At 46.4% G+C, this 16,218-nt stretch overlaps 26 non-coding genes across 26 annotated transcripts; all 26 read left to right on the forward strand.

Moving 5' to 3' along the window:
- The first annotated feature begins 3,194 nt into the window (after positions 1-3,194).
- Positions 3,195-3,267, forward strand: TRNAM-CAU (transfer RNA methionine (anticodon CAU)). The gene has a single exon. It is a non-coding gene; the product is annotated as a tRNA-Met (tRNA).
- A 401-nt stretch (positions 3,268-3,668) lies between these two features.
- On the forward strand, positions 3,669-3,741 carry TRNAM-CAU (transfer RNA methionine (anticodon CAU)). The gene has a single exon. It is a non-coding gene; the product is annotated as a tRNA-Met (tRNA).
- Positions 3,742-3,904: 163 nt separating this feature from the next.
- Positions 3,905-3,977, forward strand: TRNAM-CAU (transfer RNA methionine (anticodon CAU)). The gene has a single exon. It is a non-coding gene; the product is annotated as a tRNA-Met (tRNA).
- A 163-nt stretch (positions 3,978-4,140) lies between these two features.
- Positions 4,141-4,213, forward strand: TRNAM-CAU (transfer RNA methionine (anticodon CAU)). Its single transcript has one exon. It is a non-coding gene; the product is annotated as a tRNA-Met (tRNA).
- A 401-nt stretch (positions 4,214-4,614) lies between these two features.
- TRNAM-CAU (transfer RNA methionine (anticodon CAU)) lies at positions 4,615-4,687 on the forward strand. The gene has a single exon. It is a non-coding gene; the product is annotated as a tRNA-Met (tRNA).
- Positions 4,688-5,086: 399 nt separating this feature from the next.
- TRNAM-CAU (transfer RNA methionine (anticodon CAU)) lies at positions 5,087-5,159 on the forward strand. The gene has a single exon. It is a non-coding gene; the product is annotated as a tRNA-Met (tRNA).
- A 162-nt stretch (positions 5,160-5,321) lies between these two features.
- On the forward strand, positions 5,322-5,394 carry TRNAM-CAU (transfer RNA methionine (anticodon CAU)). Its single transcript has one exon. It is a non-coding gene; the product is annotated as a tRNA-Met (tRNA).
- A 163-nt stretch (positions 5,395-5,557) lies between these two features.
- Positions 5,558-5,630, forward strand: TRNAM-CAU (transfer RNA methionine (anticodon CAU)). Its single transcript has one exon. It is a non-coding gene; the product is annotated as a tRNA-Met (tRNA).
- A 401-nt stretch (positions 5,631-6,031) lies between these two features.
- Positions 6,032-6,104, forward strand: TRNAM-CAU (transfer RNA methionine (anticodon CAU)). Its single transcript has one exon. It is a non-coding gene; the product is annotated as a tRNA-Met (tRNA).
- A 400-nt stretch (positions 6,105-6,504) lies between these two features.
- Positions 6,505-6,577, forward strand: TRNAM-CAU (transfer RNA methionine (anticodon CAU)). The gene has a single exon. It is a non-coding gene; the product is annotated as a tRNA-Met (tRNA).
- A 638-nt stretch (positions 6,578-7,215) lies between these two features.
- On the forward strand, positions 7,216-7,288 carry TRNAM-CAU (transfer RNA methionine (anticodon CAU)). Its single transcript has one exon. It is a non-coding gene; the product is annotated as a tRNA-Met (tRNA).
- Positions 7,289-7,689: 401 nt separating this feature from the next.
- On the forward strand, positions 7,690-7,762 carry TRNAM-CAU (transfer RNA methionine (anticodon CAU)). The gene has a single exon. It is a non-coding gene; the product is annotated as a tRNA-Met (tRNA).
- A 398-nt stretch (positions 7,763-8,160) lies between these two features.
- On the forward strand, positions 8,161-8,233 carry TRNAM-CAU (transfer RNA methionine (anticodon CAU)). Its single transcript has one exon. It is a non-coding gene; the product is annotated as a tRNA-Met (tRNA).
- A 401-nt stretch (positions 8,234-8,634) lies between these two features.
- Positions 8,635-8,707, forward strand: TRNAM-CAU (transfer RNA methionine (anticodon CAU)). The gene has a single exon. It is a non-coding gene; the product is annotated as a tRNA-Met (tRNA).
- A 2,129-nt stretch (positions 8,708-10,836) lies between these two features.
- Positions 10,837-10,909, forward strand: TRNAM-CAU (transfer RNA methionine (anticodon CAU)). The gene has a single exon. It is a non-coding gene; the product is annotated as a tRNA-Met (tRNA).
- A 1,111-nt stretch (positions 10,910-12,020) lies between these two features.
- TRNAM-CAU (transfer RNA methionine (anticodon CAU)) lies at positions 12,021-12,093 on the forward strand. Its single transcript has one exon. It is a non-coding gene; the product is annotated as a tRNA-Met (tRNA).
- Positions 12,094-12,256: 163 nt separating this feature from the next.
- TRNAM-CAU (transfer RNA methionine (anticodon CAU)) lies at positions 12,257-12,329 on the forward strand. The gene has a single exon. It is a non-coding gene; the product is annotated as a tRNA-Met (tRNA).
- Positions 12,330-12,493: 164 nt separating this feature from the next.
- Positions 12,494-12,566, forward strand: TRNAM-CAU (transfer RNA methionine (anticodon CAU)). The gene has a single exon. It is a non-coding gene; the product is annotated as a tRNA-Met (tRNA).
- Positions 12,567-12,729: 163 nt separating this feature from the next.
- TRNAM-CAU (transfer RNA methionine (anticodon CAU)) lies at positions 12,730-12,802 on the forward strand. The gene has a single exon. It is a non-coding gene; the product is annotated as a tRNA-Met (tRNA).
- Positions 12,803-13,203: 401 nt separating this feature from the next.
- Positions 13,204-13,276, forward strand: TRNAM-CAU (transfer RNA methionine (anticodon CAU)). The gene has a single exon. It is a non-coding gene; the product is annotated as a tRNA-Met (tRNA).
- Positions 13,277-14,149: 873 nt separating this feature from the next.
- Positions 14,150-14,222, forward strand: TRNAM-CAU (transfer RNA methionine (anticodon CAU)). The gene has a single exon. It is a non-coding gene; the product is annotated as a tRNA-Met (tRNA).
- A 399-nt stretch (positions 14,223-14,621) lies between these two features.
- On the forward strand, positions 14,622-14,694 carry TRNAM-CAU (transfer RNA methionine (anticodon CAU)). Its single transcript has one exon. It is a non-coding gene; the product is annotated as a tRNA-Met (tRNA).
- Positions 14,695-14,856: 162 nt separating this feature from the next.
- TRNAM-CAU (transfer RNA methionine (anticodon CAU)) lies at positions 14,857-14,929 on the forward strand. The gene has a single exon. It is a non-coding gene; the product is annotated as a tRNA-Met (tRNA).
- A 163-nt stretch (positions 14,930-15,092) lies between these two features.
- On the forward strand, positions 15,093-15,165 carry TRNAM-CAU (transfer RNA methionine (anticodon CAU)). The gene has a single exon. It is a non-coding gene; the product is annotated as a tRNA-Met (tRNA).
- Positions 15,166-15,566: 401 nt separating this feature from the next.
- On the forward strand, positions 15,567-15,639 carry TRNAM-CAU (transfer RNA methionine (anticodon CAU)). Its single transcript has one exon. It is a non-coding gene; the product is annotated as a tRNA-Met (tRNA).
- Positions 15,640-16,039: 400 nt separating this feature from the next.
- On the forward strand, positions 16,040-16,112 carry TRNAM-CAU (transfer RNA methionine (anticodon CAU)). Its single transcript has one exon. It is a non-coding gene; the product is annotated as a tRNA-Met (tRNA).
- Positions 16,113-16,218: the final 106 nt, after the last annotated feature.

Raw genomic sequence — 16,218 nt, forward strand, 5'->3', positions numbered from 1 at the left:
GGTTATGTAATGACGCGAGAGGGTGAAGTAGGATATACGCACTTTCAAGGTCATTCGCACGCGAGGTTAGACAGAATATATTTGTCGGCAAAGCTGGTGCCACTATGCTCATCTTATCAAACTCAACATCTTAGTTTTAGTGATCACTGTCTGGTCAAGGTCAACATTGGCGAAAAACGTAAGGCTGCGAAGTTTAATTGGTTTCTATGGAAATTTAATGAAAAGCTGCTGCAAGATGAAATATTTGTCACAAAAACCAAAGAATGTCTTTCAAATGCTCTTCGTTTGGAGACCAATAACTTCATAGCTGTGTGGGAGCAAATGAAGTGTGATATAAAGATGATAGCGATTGAAAGAGCCTGTGTATTACGTAATCGGGAAAGGCAACAAGAGAGGCAGTTACAAAGCGAACTAGATTACATGTTAAGCGTAGAAAATGAAGTGCCGGGAAAATTTAAGAAAGAAATAAAGGAGGCGAAAGCAAAGCTCGAATTCATCGACGACGAAAAGTACCGCGGAGCAATGATAAGGGCTCGCACTGAACGGCTGTGGATGGGTGAAACGCCCACTAAGCGAGTGCTCAGTGAAGAAAAGAAACATGCAGCAAACAAAGAGATAAATGAAATTCGATACCGCAATTACATTACCCGGGACCGCGAACAGATAAAGCACGCCTTTGTCGAGTTTTATACGCAACTCCTTAGCCATACAATCAATGACCCCGAACGATTCAAAGAGGACTTTCTGACCCTTATGCCGAGATTGGAAGACCCTGAGCGGGAGCTACTGGAAGTAGAAATCACTGTGGCAGAAATTGAATCAGCTATAGATAACCTGGGTAACGGCAAGTCACCAGGGCCGGATGGGCTTGGTGCTGCCATATACAAATTTTTTAAGACAGAAATGGCACTGGCATTACACCGAGTGATCAGAGAATGCTACGACAAGCAGCAAACACCTCATTCATTTAGGACAGCACACGTAGTATTAATCCCCAAAACTGATGACCCCGCAAAGCTACTTTCAGTGGAATCCTACCGACCTATCAGTTTGAGCAACACTGACTATAAAATATACACGAAGGTCCTAGCAAGACGGCTCCAAAGTGTTGTCACATCCCTTGTCGGCCCGCATCAGACATGTGGGATTAAGGGCAGAACCATATTCACAAATATACACGTAACCAGAAGTATTCTAGAATGCTGTGATGCAAATAATGACCGCGTGGCCATGATTCAGCTAGACCTGCACAAAGCGTTCGATAAAGTTGTACATGAAATTTTGTTTTTATTGCTGGAACATGTGAATGTAGGAACTGTCATTACAGAAGGTGTTAGAATGGTGTATCATGACTGTAGGGCTAATTTAGTAATCAACAAAGAAGTAAGTGCTTCAATTCCTGTGCGCTCGAGCGTGAAGCAAGGTTGTGCTTTGTCGCCACTCCTTTTCGCGCTTTACTTAGAGCCCTTCTGTTTACGAATACTTGCAACACCAAGTATAAGAGGGTATACGTTTCTGACCAGTGGAATTAGAATTTTAGCCTATGCTGATGACGTCGCAGTGTTTTGCAGTGACAAAGAAAGTGTGCAAGAAGTTGTACGAATAGCTAGGGAATTCTGTGCAGCAACGGGCAGCGCAATTAGTTGGCCAAAATGTCTAGGCTTTTGGCATGGCCAGTGGCAAAGCACACCCGAAGTTTACTGTAACATGAATTGGAAAATCATGCCCGGAAAGTACCTCGGTGTGCCTTTGGATCATTACCGCAATGCTACGGAGTATTGGTCTGAGGAACGTCAACGCATTAAAAATTGTACTGATAAGTGGGGAGGTCGCAATTTATCAATGTTTGCAAAAGCGTCCGTGTGCAATGTATTTCTGATTGCAAAAGTGTTTTATGTATTACAAGTGTTAACCATGACCCGCACTTCTGTCCAGAAAATGCACCGAGTATTCGCGACCTTTATATGGGGGTCGCAGTGGGAGCGCACGAGCCGGTGCAACTTATTTCATAGGGTAAAATATGGTGGTCTGGGGCTTTTGCATTTGTTTTTTAAGCAGTTGGTGAGCAGATTCATGTTCGCTCGAGATCAAACTGACAATTTCTTGAGAACTGTGATCCAAGCAAGACTGCAGACCCCCTTACCTGATTTCGTCGTGTCATCTTTTTCTTTCGAAGCTGGACCACTCAGTCCTTATTTGCGAGAAGTAGTTACAGCTACACGCCTGCTCAAGGAAAGATTTTCGTACGAATACTTGTCCGACGTGACTAAAAAGAAACTGTATCGTGACCTTCTTGATGTCTTCCTGCCAGTGCCCGTCTACCGAGCTTCGTGCAGGCTAGGTTCTGAGCGTGACGTGTTTAAACGTGTTAAGAGAATGCCGGTCAGACCCTCTGTCAAAACATTCTTCTTTCAAGTGCATACCGGCACTCTCCCTGTACTGCCATGGCTAAAAAGTAAAGGGCTTTTTGTACCGTGGTCCGTCAACTGTCTAATCTGCGGCAAACCAGAAACGATAAATCATATCTTTCTCGACTGCCATGATGCTGTGTTCTTGTGGGACGTACTACAACGGACTATAAAAAAAGAACTACCTATCAACGCCTTTGGAATCCGTTTTCTTCCGTGTGCAGCTGCAGGGGAAGTGCCGAGTGACATGTTAATGTTGCTTTGCATGCATAGTGTGTGGAGGACAAGAATGGATGTACGACATATGCGTGTAGACGCACGTTCAGCGAGAGACTATTTTGTTGAGAGTATGCTGTATACACGAGACGTGTTTAAAGCGCTGCCTGAACCCCCCGAGTGGTTACCTGTGCTCGACCAATTGGCTTCTGTGAAGCCTTTTTAAACCAAGTGCACTGGCCAAGTTGAAGCTGGTGTTTTATTAAGTGTACATATTTTGTATGTAATCCTTTTGCTTGTGGTTATTAAAAGGCAATAAAGAAAAAAAAAAAAAGCCTCGGTAGCGCAGTAGGCAGCGCAACAGTCTCATAATCTGAAGGTCGTGAGTTCAATTCTCACCCGGGCCAAAGGCGGTGCAGGCTTTTGTTTGCTTATGAGAGTTTAATTAGGTCGTGGGGAGCGCGCTTTCAGGAGCAGTAATGAATGACAGTTGCTCGGTTTTCTTATTTTTTCAACCTTTAATTTGTGGGAACTAATGATACCGGTTGCGTTTCTCAGTGACCCCAGTCTGCCTCGATAGCGCAGTAGGCAGCGCGTCAGTCTCATATTCTGAAGGTCGTGAGTTCAATCCTCACCCGGGGCAAAGGCGGTGCAGTTTTTTTGCTTGTTTATGAGAGTTTAATTAGGTCGTGAAGGGTGCGCTGTCTGGAGCAAAAAATGAATGACTGTTGCCGAGTTTTCTTACTTTTTCGACCTTTAACTTGAGGGAACTATTGATACCGGTTGTGTTTCCCAGTGACACCTGTCCTCCTCGGTAGCGCAGTAGGCAGCGCGTCAGTCTCATAATCTGAAGGTTGTGAGTTCAATTCTCACCCGCGCCAAAGGTGGTGCAGTTTTTTGTTTGCTTATGAGAGTTTAATTAGGTCGTGAGGAGTGCGCTGTCAGGAGCAGTAATGAATGACAGTTGCTCGGTTTTCTTAATTTTTCAATTTTTAACTTGTGGGAACTATTGATACCGGTTGTGTTTCCCAGAGACACCTGTCCGCCTCGGTAGCGCAGTAGGCAGCGCGTCAGCCTCATAATCTGAAGGTCGTGAGTTCAATCCTCACCCGGGGCAAAGGCGGTACAGTTTTTTGTTTGCTTATGAGAGTTTAATTAGGTCGTGAGGGGTGCACTGTCTGGAGCAGTATTAAATGACTGTTGCTCGGTTTTCTTACTGTTTCAATTTTTATCTTGTGGGAACTATTGATACCGGTTGTGTTTCCCAGTGACACCTGTCCGCCTCGGTAGCGCAGTAGGCAGCGCGTCAGTCTCATAATCTGAAGGTCGTGAGTTCAATTCTCACCCGGGCCAAAGGCGGTGCAGGCTTTTGTTTGCTTATGAGAGTTTAATTAGGTCGTGGGGAGCGCGCTTTCAGGAGCAGTAATGAATGACAGTTGCTCGGTTTTCTTATTTTTTCAACCTTTAATTTGTGGGAACTAATGATACCGGTTGCGTTTCCCAGTGACCCCAGTCTGCCTCGGTAGCGCAGTAGGCAGCGCGTCAGTCTCATATTCTGAAGGTCGTGAGTTCAATCCTCACCCGGGGCAAAGGCGGTGCAGTTTTTTTGTTTGTTTATGAGAGTTTAATTAGGTCGTGAAGGGTGCGCTGTCTGGAGCAAAAAATGAATGACTGTTGCCGAGTTTTCTTACTTTTTCGACCTTTAACTTGAGAGAACTATTGATACCGGTTGTGTTTCTCAGTGACACCTGTCCTCCTCGGTAGCGCAGTAGGCAGCGCGTCAGTCTCATAATCTGAAGGTTGTGAGTTAAATTCTCACCCGCGCCAAAGGTGGTGCAGTTTTTTGTTTGCTTATGAGAGTTTAATTAGGTCGTGAGGAGTGCGCTGTCAGGAGCAGTAATGAATGACAGTTGCTCGGTTTTCTTAATTTTTCAATTTTTAACTTGTGGGAACTATTGATACCGGTTGTGTTTCCCAGAGACACCTGTCCGCCTCGGTAGCGCAGTAGGCAGCGCGTCAGCCTCATAATCTGAAGGTCGTGAGTTCAATCCCCACCCGGGGCAAAGGCGGTGAGGTTTTTTCTTTGCTTATGAGAGTTTAATTAGGTCGTGAGGGGTGCGCTGTCTGGAGCAGTAATGAATGTATGTTGCTGAATTTTCCTACTTTTTCGACCTTTAACTTGCGGGAACTATTGATACCGGTTGTGTTTCCCAGTGACACCTGTCCGCCTCGGAAGCGCAGTAGGCAGCGCGTCAGTCTCTTAATCGAAAGGTCGTGAGTTCAATCCACACCCAGGGTAAAGGCGGTACAGTTTTTTGTTTGCTTATGAGAGTTTAATTAGGTCGTGAGGGGTGCACTGTCTGGAGCAGTATTAAATGACTGTTGCTCGGTTTTCTTACTGTTTCAATTTTTATCTTGTGGGAACTATTGATACCGGTTGTATTTCCCAGTGACCCCTGTCCGCCTCGGTAGCGCAGTAGGCAGCGCGTCAGTCTCATATTCTGATGGTCGTGAGTTCAATCCTCACCCGGGGCAAAGGCGCTGAAGTTTTTTGTTTGCTTATGAGAGTTTATTAGGTCGTGAGGGGTGCGCTGTCTGGAGCAGTAATGAATGACTGTTGCTGAGTTTTCTTACTTTTTCGACTTTTAACTTGAGGGAACTATTGATACCGGTTGTGTTTCCCAGTGACACCTGTCCGCCTCGGTAGCGCAATAGGCAGCGCGTCAGTCTCATAATCTGAAGGTCGTGAGTTCAATTCTCACCCGGGCCAAAGGCGGTGCAGGTTTTTGTTTGCTTATGAGAGTTTATTTAGGTCGTGGGAAGCGCGCTTTCAGGAGCAGTAATGAATGACAGTTGCTCGGTTTTCTTATTTTTTCAACCTTTAATTTGTGGGAACTAGGGATACCGGTTTCGTTTCCCAGTGACCCCAGTCTGCCTCGGTAGCGCAGTAGGCAGCGCGTCAGTCTCATATTCTGAAGGTCGTGAGTTCAATCCTCACCCGGGGCAAAGGCGTTGCAGTTTTTCTGTTTGTTTATGAGAGTTTAATTAGGTCGTGAAGGGTGCGCTGTCTGGAGCAAAAAATGAATGACTGTTGCCGAGTTTTCCTACTTTTTCGACCTTTAACTTGAGGAAACTATTGATACCGGTTGTGTTTCCCAGTGACACCTGTCCTCCTCGGTAGCGCAGTAGGCAGCGCGTCAGTCTCATAATCTGAAGGTCGTGAGTTCAATTCTCACCCGGGCCAAAGGCGGTGCAGTTTTTTGTTTGCTTATGAGAGTTTAATTAGGTCGTGAGGAGTGTGCTGTAGGGAGCAGTAATGAATGACAGTTGCTCGGTTTTCCTAATTTTTCAATTTTTAACTTGTGGGAACTATTGATACCGGTTGTGTTTCCCAGAGACACCTGTCCGCCTCGGTAGCGCAGTAGGCAGTGCGTCAGGCTCATAATCTGAAGGTCGTGAGTTCAATCCTCACCCGGGGCAAAGGCGGTGAGGTTTTTTCTTTGCTTATGAGAGTTTAATTAGGTCGTGAGGGGTGCGCTGTCTGGAGCAGTAATGAATGTATGTTGCTGAATTTTCCTACTTTTTCGACCTTTAACTTGTGGGAACTATTGATACCGGTTGTGTTTCCCAGTGACACCTGTCCGCCTCGGAAGCGCATTAGGCAGCGCGTCAGTCTCATAATCTGAAGGTCGTGAGTTCAATCCACACCCAGGGGAAAGACGGTACAGACTTTTTGTTTGCTTATGAGAGTTTAATTAGGTCGTGAGGGGTGCACTGTCTGGAGCAGTATTAAATGACTGTTGCTCGGTTTTCTTACTGTTTCAATTTTTAACTTGTGGGAACTATTGATACCGGTTGTGTTTCCCAGTGACCCCTGTCCGCCTCGGTAGCGCAGTAGGCAGCGCGTCAGTCTCATATTCTGAAGGTCGTGAGTTCAATCCTGACCCGGGGCAAAGGCGCTGAAGTTTTTTGTTTGCTTACGAGAGTTTAATTAGGTCGTTAGGGGTGCGCTGTCTGGAGCAGTGATGAATGACTGCTGCCTAGTTTTCTTACGTTTTCGACCTTTAACTTGTGGGAACTATTGATACCGGTTGTGTTTCCCAGTGCCGCCTTTCCGCCTCGGTAGTGCAGTAGGCAGCGCGTCAGTCTCATAATGTGAAGGTCGTGAGTTCAATCCTCACCCGGGCCAAAGGCGTTGCAGTTTTTTTGTTTGCTTATGAGAGTTTAAATAGGTCTTGAGGGGTGCGCTGTCTGGAGCAGTAATGAATGACTGTTGCTGAGTTTTCTTACTTTTTCGACTTTTAACTTGAGGGAACTATTGATACCGGTTGTGTTTCCCAGTGACACCTGTCCGCCTCGGTAGCGCAGTAGGCAGCGCGTCAGTCTCATAATCTGAAGGTCGTGAGTTCAATTCTCACCGGGGCCAAAGGCGGTGCAGGCTTTTGTTTGCTTATGAGAGTTTAATTAGGTCGTGGGGAGCGCGCTTTCAGGAGCAGTAATGAATGACAGTTGCTCGGTTTTCTCATTTTTTCAACCTTTATTTTTTGTGGGAACTAATGATACCGGTTGCGTTTCCCAGTGACCCCAGTCTGCCTCGGTAGCGCAGTAGGCAGCGCGTCAGTCTCATATTCTGAAGGTCGTGAGTTCAATCCTCACCCGGGGCAAAGGCGGTGCAGTTTTTTTGTTTGTTTATGAGAGTTTAATTAGGTCGTGAAGGGTGCGCTGTCTGGAGCAAAAAATGAATGACTGTTGCCGAGTTTTCTTACTTTTTCGACCTTTAACTTGAGGGAACTATTGATACCGGTTGTGTTTCCCAGTGACACCTGTCCTCCTCGGTAGCGCAGTAGGCAGCGCGTCAGTCTCATAATCTGAAGGTTGTGAGTTCAATTCTCACCCGCGCCAAAGGTGGTGCAGTTTTTTGTTTGCTTATGAGAGTTTAATTAGGTCGTGAGGAGTGCGCTGTCAGGAGCAGTAATGAATGACAGTTGCTCGGTTTTCTTAATTTTTCAATTTTTAACTTGTGGGAACTATTGATACCGGTTGTGTTTCCCAGAGACACCTGTCCGCCTCGGTAGCGCAGTAGGCAGCGCGTCAGCCTCATAATCTGAAGGTCGTGAGATCAATCCTCACCCGGGGCAAAGGCGGTGAGGTTTTTTCTTTGCTTATGAGAGTTTAATTAGGTCGTGAGGGGTGCGCTGTCTGGAGCAGTAATGAATGTATGTTGCTGAATTTTCCTACTTTTTCGACATTTAACTTGCGGGAACTATTGATACCGGTTGTGTTTCCCAGTGACACCTGTCCGCCTCGGAAGCGCAGTAGGCAGCGCGTCAGTCTCTTAATCGAAAGGTCGTGAGTTCAATCCACACCCGGGGCAAAGGCGCTGAAGTTTTTTGTTTGCTTATGAGAGTTTATTAGGTCGTGAGGGGTGCGCTGTCTGGAGCAGTAATGAATCACTGTTGCTGAGTTTTCTTACTTTTTCAATTTTTATCTTGTGGGAACTATTGATACCGGTTGTGTTTCCCAGTGACCCCTGTCCGCCTCGGTAGCGCAGTAGGCAGCGCGTCAGTCTCATATTCTGAAGGTCGTGAGTTCAATCCTCACCCGGGGCAAAGGCGTTGCAGTTTTTCTGTTTGTTTATGAGAGTTTAATTAGGTCGTGAAGGGTGCGCTGTCTGGAGCAAAAAATGAATGACTGTTGCCGAGTTTTCCTACTTTTTCGACCTTTAACTTGAGGAAACTATTGATACCGGTTGTGTTTCCCAGTGACACCTGTCCTCCTCGGTAGCGCAGTAGGCAGCGCGTCAGTCTCATAATCTGAAGGTCGTGAGTTCAATTCTCACCCGGGCCAAAGGCGGTGCAGTTTTTTGTTTGCTTATGAGAGTTTAATTAGGTCGTGAGGAGTGTGCTGTAGGGAGCAGTAATGAATGACAGTTGCTCGGTTTTCCTAATTTTTCAATTTTTAACTTGTGGGAACTATTGATACCGGTTGTGTTTCCCAGAGACACCTGTCCGCCTCGGTAGCGCAGTAGGCAGCGCGTCAGGCTCATAATCTGAAGGTCGTGAGTTCAATCCCCACCCGGGGCAAAGGCGGTGAGGTTTTTTCTTTGCTTATGAGAGTTTAATTAGGTCGTGAGGGGTGCGCTGTCTGGAGCAGTAATGAATGTATGTTGCTGAATTTTCCTACTTTTTCGACCTTTAACTTGTGGGAACTATTGATACCGGTTGTGTTTCCCAGTGACACCTGTCCGCCTCGGAAGCGCAGTAGGCAGCGCGTCAGTCTCATAATCTGAAGGTCGTGAGTTCAATCCACACCCAGGGGAAAGACGGTACAGATTTTTTGTTTGCTTATGAGAGTTTAATTAGGTCGTGAGGGGTGCGCTGTCTGGAGCAGTATTAAATGACTGTTGCTCGGTTTTCTTACTGTTTCAATTTTTAACTTGTGGGAACTATTGATACCGGTTGTGTTTCCCAGTGACCCCTGTCCGCCTCGGTAGCGCAGTAGGCAGAGCGTCAGTATCATATTCTGAAGGTCGTGAGTTCAATCCTGACCCGGGGCAAAGGCGCTGAAGTTTTTTGTTTGCTTATGAGAGTTTAATTAAATCGTTAGGGGTGCGCTGTCTGGAGCAGTGATGAATGACTGCTGCCTAGTTTTCTTACGTTTTCGACCTTTAACTTGTGGGAACTATTGATACCGGTTGTGTTTCCCAGTGCCGCCTGTCCGCCTCGGTAGTGCAGTAGGCAGCGCGTCAGTCTCATAATGTGAAGGTCGTGAGTTCAATCCTCACCCGGGCCAAAGGCGTTGCAGTTTTTTTGTTTGCTTATGAGAGTTTAAATAGGTCTTGAGGGGTGCGCTGTCTGGAGCAGTAATGAATGACTGTTGCTGAGTTTTCTTACTTTTTCGACTTTTAACTTGAGGGAACTATTGATACCGGTTGTGTTTCCCAGTGACACCTGTCCTCCTCGGTAGCGCAGTAGTCTTAGCTGTGTTTGTTTGGGGGTCGGTTTGGGAGCGTACGAGTCGAACAAACTTATTTCATTCACTAAGAAATGGTGGTTTAGGATTGGCTCACCTCTTCCTCAAGCAAATTGTGTCTAGATATATTTTTTTACGCGACCAATGTAACCCGTTTGTGAGAACATTTCTACAAATTGTACTTTCTAATAAGATTCCTGATTATGTGGTATCAAGTATGTCTGTGAAATGTAACCTACGCGGATATTTAAGAGAAGTTATAATGGCATATGAAATACTGAAAGTGAGATTTTCAATGGAATATTTATCTGTTGTAAAGAGAAAACGTCTTTACAGAGATTTACGTGACGTAATGCTGCCTCAGCCTATCTACAGATCAGTATACCAGGTTGGTGCTGAACGTGACGTATTGAAGAGAGTGAAAATGATGACCGTACGCGCAAGTGCAAAGACATTTTTTTTTCAGCTGCACAGCGGAACATTGCCCGTAAAACCATGGTTACAAGAAAAGGGTTTCTTTGTTCCGTGGTCGATGGACTGCCTTATCTGTAAGAAACCCGAGACTGTCAACCACATTTTTCTTGATTGCTGGGATGCTGTTTTTCTGTGGGACATACTGCAGCGTACCTTGAAAAAGGACTTGCCTATCACACCACACGGTATTAGATTCTTGGCTGTAGAAAATGAGGATGGTGTGCCTTATGATATGTTTATGTTGCTTGTGCTTCACAGCGTGTGGCGAACTAGAATGGCAGTAAGACACGTAGATAAAGATGCCCGATGTGCGCACGAATACTTCACGGAAAGTATTGTATACATAAGAGACGTGTTATCTTCCAGAGAAGAAAGACCCGAATGGGTGTCGTTGTTGAATGTGTTGGCTACAATGAAGCAGTTTTAAATGAAACCAGTCACAGCCAGGCTGGTGTTTTTAAACTTGTTTAAAAGTGATCGTAAATTGTATTTCTTTTGTGCGAAGCCGGCAATAAAGAAAAAAAAAAAATCCTCGGTAGCGCAGTAGGCAGCGCGTCAGTCTCATAATCTGAAGGTCGTGAGTTCAATCCACACCCAGGGTAAAGGCGGTACAGTTTTTTTGTTTGCTTATGAGAGTTTAATTAGGTCGTGAGGGGTGCACTGTCTGGAGCAGTATTAAATGACTGTTGCTCGGTTTTCTTACTGTTTCAATTTTTAACTTGTGGGAACTATTGATACCTGTTGTGTTTCCCAGTGACCCCTGTCCGCCTCGGTAGCGCAGTAGGCAGCGCGTCAGTCTCATATTCTGCAGGTCGTGAGTTCAATCCTCACCCGGGGCAAAGGCGCTGAAGTTTTTTGTTTGCTTATGAGAGTTTAATTAGGTCGTGAGGGGTGCGCTGTCTGTAGCAGTAATGAATGACTGCTGCCTAGTTTTCTTAAGTTTTCGACCTTTAACTTGTGGGAACTATTGATACCGGTTGTGTTTCCCAGTGTCACCTGTCCGCCTCGGTAGTGCAGTAGGCAGCGCGTCAGTCTCATAATGTGAAGGTCGTGAGTTCAATCCTCTCCCGGGGCAAAGGCGGTGAATATGTTTTGTTTGTTTATGAGAGTTTAATTAGGTCGCGAGGGGTGCACTCTCTGGAGAAGTAATGAATGACTGTTGCTCGGTTTTCCTACTTTTTCGACGTTTAATTTGTGGGAAATAATGATACCGGTTGCGTTTCGCAGTGACCCCTGTCCGCCTCGGTAACGCAGTAGGCAGCGCGTCAGTCTCATAATCTGAAGGTCGAGAGTTCCATCCTCACCCGGGGCAAAGGCGGTGTAGTTGGTTTCTTTGCTTATGAGAGTTTAATTAGGTCTTGAAGGGTGCGCTGTCTGGAGCATTAATGAATGACTTTTGCTGAGTTTTCTTACTTTTTCGACCTTTAACATGTGGGAACTAATGATACCGGTTGCGTTTCCCAGTGACCCCTGTCTGTCTCGGTAGCGCACTAGGCAGCGCGTAAGTCTCATAATCTGAAGGTCGTGAGTTCAATCCTCACCCGGGGCAAAGGCGGTGCAGATTTTTTGTTTGCTTATGAGAGTTTATTTAGGTCGTGAGAGGTGCGCTGTCTGGAGCAGTAATGAATGACTGTTGCTGAGTTTTCCTACTTTTTCGACCTTTAACTTGTGGGAACTATTGATACCGGTTGTGTTTCCCAGTGACACCTGTCCGCCTGGGTAGCGCAGTAGGCAGCGCGTCAGTCTCATAATCTTAAGGTCGTGAGTTCAATCCACACCCAGGGTAAAGGCGGTACAGATTTTTTGTTTTCTTATGAGAGTTTAATTAGGTCGTGAAGGGTGCGCTGTCTGGAGCAGTAATGAATGACTGTTGCTCGGTTTTCTTACTGTTTCAATTTTTAACTTGTGGGAACTATTGATACCGGTTGTGTTTCCCAGTGACCCCTGTCCGCCTCGGTAGCGCAGTAGGCAGCGCGTCAGTCTCATAATCTGAAGGTCGTGAGTTCAATCCTCATCCGGGGCAAAGTCGCTGAAGTTTTTTGTTTGCTTATAAGAGTTTAATTAGGTCGTGAGGGGTGCGCTGTCTGGAGCAGTAATGAATGACTGCTGCTGAGTTTTCTTACTTTTTCGAGCTTTAACTTGTGGGAACTATTGATACCGGTTGTGTTTCCCAGTGACACCTGTCCGCCTCGGTAGTGCAGTAGGCAGCGCGTCAGTCTCATAATCTGAAGGTCGTGAGTTCAATCCTCACCCGGGGCAAAGGCGGTGCAGATGTCTTATTTGCTTATGAGAGTTTAATTAGGTCGTGAGGGGTGCACTGTCTGGAGCAGTAATGAATGACTGTTGCTGAGTTTTCTTACTTTTTCGACTTTTAACTTGAGGGAACTATTGATACCGGTTGTGTTTCCCAGTGACACCTGTCCGCCTCGGTAGCGCAGTAGGCAGCGCGTCAGTCTCATAATCTGAAGGTCGTGAGTTCAATTCTCACCCGGGCCAAAGGCGGTGCAGGTTTTTGTTTGCTTATGAGAGTTTATTTAGGTCGTGGGAAGCGCGCTTTCAGGAGCAGTAATGAATGACAGTTGCTCGGTTTTCTTATTTTTTCAACCTTTAATTTGTGGGAACTAGTGATACCGGTTGCGTTTCCCAGTGACCCCAGTCTGCCTCGGTAGCGCAGTAGGCAGCGCGTCAGTCTCATATTCTGAAGGTCGTGAGTTCAATCCTCACCCGGGGCAAAGGCGTTGCAGTTTTTCTGTTTGTTTATGAGAGTTTAATTAGGTCGTGAAGGAGGCGCTGTCTGGAGCAAAAAATGAATGACTGCTGCCGAGTTTTCCTACTTTTTCGACCTTTAACTTGAGGGAACTATTGATACCGGTTGTGTTTCCCAGTGACACCTGTCCTCCTCGGTAGCGCAGTAGGCAGCGCGTCAGTCCCATAATCTGAAGGTCGTGAGTTCAATTCTCACCCGGGCCAAAGGCGGTGCAGTTTTTTGTTTGCTTATGAGAGTTTAATTAGGTCGTGAGGAGTGTGCTGTAGGGAGCAGTAATGAATGACAGTTGCTCGGTTTTCCTAATTTTTCAATTTTTAACTTGTGGGAACTATTGATACCGGTTGTGTTTCCCAGAGACACCTGTCCGCCTCGGTAGCGCAGTAGGCAGCGCGTCAGGCTCATAATCTGAAGGTCGTGAGTTCAATCCTCACCCGGGGCAAAGGCGGTGAGGTTTTTTCTTTGCTTATGAGAGTTTAATTAGGTCGTGAGGGGTGCGCTGTCTGGAGCAGTAATGAATGTATGTTGCTGAATTTTCCTACTTTTTCGACCTTTAACTTGTGGGAACTATTGATACCGGTTGTGTTTCCCAGTGACACCTGTCCGCCTCGGAAGCGCAGTAGGCAGCGCGTCAGTCTCATAATCTGAAGGTCGTGAGTTCAATCCACACCCAGGGGAAAGACGGTACAGATTTTTTGTTTGCTTATGAGAGTTTAATTAGGTCGTGAGGGGTGCGCTGTCTGGAGCAGTATCAAATGACTGTTGCTCGGTTTTCTTACTGTTTCAATTTTTAACTTGTGGGAACTATTGATACCGGTTTTGTTTCCCAGTGACCCCTGTCCGCCTCGGTAGCGCAGTAGGCAGCGCGTCAGTATCATATTCTGAAGGTCGTGAGTTCAATCCTGACCCGGGGCAAAGGCGCTGAAGTTTTTTGTTTGCTTATGAGAGTTTAATTAGGTCGTTAGGGGTGCGCTGTCTGGAGCAGTGATGAATGACTGCTGCCTAGTTTTCTTACGTTTTCGACCTTTAACTTGTGGGAACTATTGATACCGGTTGTGTTTCCCAGTGCCGCCTGTCCGCCTCGGTAGTGCAGTAGGCAGCGCGTCAGTCTCATAATGTGAAGGTCGTGAGTTCAATCCACACCCAGGGGAAAGACGGTACAGATTTTTTGTTTGCTTATGAGAGTTTAATTAGGTCGTGAGGGGTGCACTGTCTGGAGCAGTATTAAATGACTGTTGCTCGTTTTTCTTACTGTTTCAATTTTTAACTTGTGGGAACTATTGATACCGGTTGTGTTTCCCAGTGACCCCTGTCCGCCTCGGTAGCGCAGTAGGCAGCGCGTCAGCCTCATAATCTGAAGGTCGTGAGTTCAATCCCCACCCGGGGCAAAGGCGGTGAGGTTTTTTCTTTGCTTATGAGAGTTTAATTAGGTCGTGAGGGGTGCGCTGTCTGGAGCAGTAATGAATGTATGTTGCTGAATTTTCCTACTTTTTCGACCTTTAACTTGCGGGAACTATTGATACCGGTTGTGTTTCCCAGTGACACCTGTCCGCCTCGGAAGCGCAGTAGGCAGCGCGTCAGTCTCTTAATCGAAAGGTCGTGAGTTCAATCCACACCCAGGGTAAAGGCGGTACAGTTTTTTGTTTGCTTATGAGAGTTTAATTAGGTCGTGAGGGGTGCACTGTCTGGAGCAGTATTAAATGACTGTTGCTCGGTTTTCTTACTGTTTCAATTTTTATCTTGTGGGAACTATTGATACCGGTTGTATTTCCCAGTGACCCCTGTCCGCCTCGGTAGCGCAGTAGGCAGCGCGTCAGTCTCATATTCTGATGGTCGTGAGTTCAATCCTCACCCGGGGCAAAGGCGCTGAAGTTTTTTGTTTGCTTATGAGAGTTTATTAGGTCGTGAGGGGTGCGCTGTCTGGAGCAGTAATGAATGACTGTTGCTGAGTTTTCTTACTTTTTCGACTTTTAACTTGAGGGAACTATTGATACCGGTTGTGTTTCCCAGTGACACCTGTCCGCCTCGGTAGCGCAATAGGCAGCGCGTCAGTCTCATAATCTGAAGGTCGTGAGTTCAATTCTCACCCGGGCCAAAGGCGGTGCAGGTTTTTGTTTGCTTATGAGAGTTTATTTAGGTCGTGGGAAGCGCGCTTTCAGGAGCAGTAATGAATGACAGTTGCTCGGTTTTCTTATTTTTTCAACCTTTAATTTGTGGGAACTAGGGATACCGGTTTCGTTTCCCAGTGACCCCAGTCTGCCTCGGTAGCGCAGTAGGCAGCGCGTCAGTCTCATATTCTGAAGGTCGTGAGTTCAATCCTCACCCGGGGCAAAGGCGTTGCAGTTTTTCTGTTTGTTTATGAGAGTTTAATTAGGTCGTGAAGGGTGCGCTGTCTGGAGCAAAAAATGAATGACTGTTGCCGAGTTTTCCTACTTTTTCGACCTTTAACTTGAGGAAACTATTGATACCGGTTGTGTTTCCCAGTGACACCTGTCCTCCTCGGTAGCGCAGTAGGCAGCGCGTCAGTCTCATAATCTGAAGGTCGTGAGTTCAATTCTCACCCGGGCCAAAGGCGGTGCAGTTTTTTGTTTGCTTATGAGAGTTTAATTAGGTCGTGAGGAGTGTGCTGTAGGGAGCAGTAATGAATGACAGTTGCTCGGTTTTCCTAATTTTTCAATTTTTAACTTGTGGGAACTATTGATACCGGTTGTGTTTCCCAGAGACACCTGTCCGCCTCGGTAGCGCAGTAGGCAGTGCGTCAGGCTCATAATCTGAAGGTCGTGAGTTCAATCCTCACCCGGGGCAAAGGCGGTGAGGTTTTTTCTTTGCTTATGAGAGTTTAATTAGGTCGTGAGGGGTGCGCTGTCTGGAGCAGTAATGAATGTATGTTGCTGAATTTTCCTACTTTTTCGACCTTTAACTTGTGGGAACTATTGATACCGGTTGTGTTTCCCAGTGACACCTGTCCGCCTCGGAAGCGCATTAGGCAGCGCGTCAGTCTCATAATCTGAAGGTCGTGAGTTCAATCCACACCCAGGGGAAAGACGGTACAGACTTTTTGTTTGCTTATGAGAGTTTAATTAGGTCGTGAGGGGTGCACTGTCTGGAGCAGTATTAAATGACTGTTGCTCGGTTTTCTTACTGTTTCAATTTTTAACTTGTGGGAACTATTGATACCGGTTGTGTTTCCCAGTGACCCCTGTCCGCCTCGGTAGCGCAGTAGGCAGCGCGTCAGTCTCATATTCTGAAGGTCGTGAGTTCAATCCTGACCCGGGGCAAAGGCGCTGAAGTTTTTTGTTTGCTTACGAGAGTTTAATTAGGTCGTTAGGGGTGCGCTGTCTGGAGCAGTGATGAATGACTGCTGCCTAGTTTTCTTACGTTTTC

Source organism: Rhipicephalus microplus, chromosome 3, assembly GCF_043290135.1.
Source record: "Rhipicephalus microplus isolate Deutch F79 chromosome 3, USDA_Rmic, whole genome shotgun sequence".
Taxonomy (NCBI): Eukaryota; Metazoa; Arthropoda; class Arachnida; order Ixodida; family Ixodidae; genus Rhipicephalus; species Rhipicephalus microplus.